The sequence below is a fragment of the Buceros rhinoceros genome, unplaced genomic scaffold, assembly GCF_000710305.1.
Source record: "Buceros rhinoceros silvestris isolate BGI_N320 unplaced genomic scaffold, ASM71030v1 scaffold41907, whole genome shotgun sequence".
Taxonomy (NCBI): Eukaryota; Metazoa; Chordata; class Aves; order Bucerotiformes; family Bucerotidae; genus Buceros; species Buceros rhinoceros.
In genome coordinates, this window is record NW_010423504.1 from 41,763 (window position 1) to 45,889 (window position 4,127).

The window sequence follows — 4,127 nt, forward strand, 5'->3', positions numbered from 1 at the left end:
GACAGGGGTACTAGAGTTTGCTGAGTGCTCTCTGTGAGCAAACTGCATGTGATTCCATCCCCAGAGCTGAGGGGATTGGCTGGTAGAACAGGTGTCTTCAGGCTCCAGTGTCAAAGAGGACAGGTCAACCAGCCAAAGGTTGTTTTGTAGAAGAGCACTAAAGCTCCAGCAGCTTAGCTAATAATTGACAAATGCTTTTAAAACACGTATTTTCATCAGAGACTGATTCTGCCCACAGGAGGCTCCTTAATTCTCTTAACTGCATCAACTGGAGTGTGTGTTGTCCCTCTACAAAAATTGCCTTGTTACATAGATGAAATGAGACAAGAAAACAGGCAAGACTTGGGCATCCACCCTTCTGGTCTAACATAGAAACAGGTTTCAATGCTAAATGTAAGTTGAGAGTAGTTGCTTAAAGTTTACTTACATTTAATATATAGAAAGCATTTTTATACATGTGTAACTATATATAGGTATTTCAGGCTAGATAATGGAGCCCCGGTTCCTTTTCACAATCTCTCCTCAACCTTCTGAGGCTGAATGTTTGGGGGGTGGGGTGGGTGATGTGTGTGTGAGAAAATATTGGGATCTTCTGCCAGATAACAAAACTAAAGATGTTTCCTGTAAGAGCAAGAGCAGCTGTCTGTAAATGCCCATTTTAATTCGATCCTCTCTTTGCCAGTAGCAGGGCTGCTTGGAGAGCTGAACCTGGTTCTGTGATGCCCTTTTGGAAAGTCCAGCATGTTGTCATCAAATTATCAGGCAAACAAGAAACCGACAACTACCAGATACTCCAGATCTTTGTTGCCCCACTAGTTCCTGTTCAACATCTACATAGTTCCTACAGAACTGCTTGCCCTGTTCCCTGTCACCCCCCTTTTTTAATAAGCAAATATATAAACATTTATTTTTGGGCTTGAAATACACAAAATGGGTGGTAAACAAGAAAACTTCAAGATGTTACAAATTCTACACTTTTTGGTTGCTCTTGACATAGCTTAGTCTTCTGACTGTATCTACCTTGCGGTCCGTGGGTGCGAATGGGTCTAAGGTTATACCATGATTTGTTTCCAGGTGAGTTGTACGTTGTCCATGGCTTGTGCATATGAGCAGTGCAGCTGCTGGGCTGCAGGGTCAGCATCCTGGAACGGTACAAAATTGGGAGTTCCTCATCTTATACTGTTAGATATAATTTTCTGGTGGTGCGGGTGGGTGTTTGAACTAATACCATGCTCATAAACCAGTATGTGTAAGGGTGACTCTGTTTTACCTTCATCACTTCTTCGCAGTTCAAACTAATTACATAATTGATTTAAAAGAAAATCCATCTACTTTGGGATAAAAAGATCCACACATGGATTAGAGTTCTGCTGTATTAGTACAATCACCAGTGGGACTGGCAACAACTTCCTCTGAAATGAGCCCAAAGTAATTATTATTTCACTCAATTATAAAACGCCCCCACATGATTGATTTAGCACGCGAATCGTCTGCCTTCAGGCTGGCTGTGGTGAGACACTGGTGCAGAGCAGAGTCACTAGGTCTGGTTTTGGACCGACACATAGGATCATTGCAGAGCTTTTTGTACGTCAGGCTGCTGGCACACTCTGAAGAGCTCTTATATTTAAAACGCACTTTCACTTAGGGGATTGTGACCCAGCCTGGTGGAGCAGAAGAACCAAAGACGCTCGATTTTAATGACCGCGGTTTTGTAAAGCTCTACCTTGTAATTCCCGACACGTATTGCTGGGCACGAAAACCAAGAGATTGTACAAAGCCACAGTTGGATAAAAGACAGACCCCGAGTCGACAGAGCCGAGCCTGGCTCACCGCAGTATTAAGGTGCCAGTTTTAACTGCAGGGCTGTTGTCCATAACCGCTGCTCTAATCCCAGGTCTCCGCTTTTTCCCCTAGGCAGAATACAAGGTACTATTACCTGCAGAGAAAACAATCTGTTGCAGGCTGAGAAATCCCTTCGGCGGCTAGAGCAAGGTAGGAAAACCCCCAGCCAGACCTGCCTGGGGAGAAGAAAACTGAAGTTCACTTATAAAATTCACTGTTAGTACCAAGGGGAGGTTGTTATCACAGGGTAGCAATTTCTGCAACCTTACGAAATCAAGTGATTTCAAAAAAAATGCAGTTAAAGGTCTCTCTGTGTGTATAACAGGTACAAGAGATAAGAGAATGGTGGGGGAGGGGTTGAGGTTTTGGTGGGGTTTTTTTGTTTTGTTTTGTTTTTTGAGGAGGGCTAAGAAATGGTCTCTTGGCCAGCCTTCGAAGTCCTGGGCTGTGAGATCCTGTTTCTGTGACGTGCAGTGGAGAAGCAAAGCACAGAGCCAGCGCTGCCGTCTCCGTGAGACTCCAGTAAATAGGGACACCTCGTGACCTGGGCCCGCATTTTTCTTGCTAGTCCACTTCGCAATGACTCTTCGCATCCACCAAGGCCTGGTCCAGAAGCTGGGGTTTCTGTTTGGTTCGATCCTTCCCTTTATGCAAAGGTAAAGGATACGATTTGTCAGTTTTTGCTGCCGGAGAAACACACGACTACTGAAGCACAAAACCGCAACACAAAAATCATCCATCTTTTTGATGAACAAAAGAGGTAGTGGAAAAAACTAATGTTAGGACAGCACCTACTTTATTTTTCCAGTTTCTTCAACCACCAAACTTACTAAAGAATTAAATTTACCAGCTAGTGTCCAGCAAGCAGGATATGTTACAAATAGCACATAAGCCTTTATACATATATATATTTAGCGCTAAGAAGTCTGCTGAAAATCTTTTCCAGGGAGGTTTGCATTCACCAGCAATTTGAGGACAAAATCCTTTGAGTATCATTTCAGCTTCGCCTTTCTGCCTCTGTGCAATTCAGAGACTGATGGATCTATGCTGGTGTTAAAATAACAGAGCTCTGCTGAAGTGATAACCTGGAGGTTCTGCAAGCAGTGGGAAGCAAGTAGCTTTCTGTGGCTTCAACTTCTGCTTTTTATCTTTTTAATATCGTGAAGAAATGGACAAAGGAAGACATAGATATGCCTAAATAATCCATTTCACCTGGCTGAACACGCTCCCTATTTTCTGATCAGTTCTGTGGTTTATCTGTTCTTTGAGAACAAAGACAAATGAAGAACTTTTAAAAAAAAAAATAAAGGAAAATGGCTTGTGATACTTATGTCAGTAACCCAAGAGGGCTGTCTATTAATTACGGTGACAATGCACGGAAAAGAAGAGCGAGCAAGGGCGTTGAAGCATTGCTTGGGTTGAAGTATCTGCTGACAGCAGTTATGTTGAACGTCTTCCTGCCAGGTGAAGATAAGACAGGTCCGACTGCAGAACAAGCCCGTGTCAGAGGTGTCCTTTCACAACAAACATGTGCAGGAGGCTGTGTGTTTTCTTCTAGTAACTGATTCTATGCACATACTACATCATACACACAGTGTTGTTTCTGTAAATAATGTTAGTGCTTTAGATCTACTCAGCATTTTCATACCAAAGCACCCGATTCCATCCTTGAATTTTAGGAAACAGCAAGACAAAACCTTCAGGTATTGAAACAAGCAGTTTAGATCCTGTATATGCCACATCTTTACATTACAGATGCTCCGTACTTAGTAAGTCCTCGTACAACAGTAAAAAAAGATGAAGTCACTCCAGAGGTGAAGTAAGCCCTCAGTGAACTATCTGTACGGGATAAACCCCAATTATTTTTGGTTATTTCTATTAAGCTATCATTCGAAAATCATTTTATAGAATTCCTTTCATCTCTGCTCTTATTTTCGAAGTGCCAGGGCATCCTGCACCCAACAGCGGTGGGGTAGCAAGTAGATTGCAAGGACCTAGGGAGTGCAGCCGGCACTACTACAGAGAGAATACTTGTATTCCCTGGCGGGAACGGGTTTCCTCCTCCCCAGCTCGGCCAGAGCACAGCAGACGGTGCACCATTTCCCCTGCGATGTGACTTAGCGGGAGGATGAACTTCGCTGACCTAACGGCTCACACCGTCTGGAGGCTTTGCTCCCGCACGACCCGTGTCCTGTCTGCCTCGTCTCCGGAGCACGGAGCTGCGGGGGCCGCTTCAGCCGGCAGCAGTGACCGGGGGACGGGTAACAGGGCCGGGGCAGGAGAGC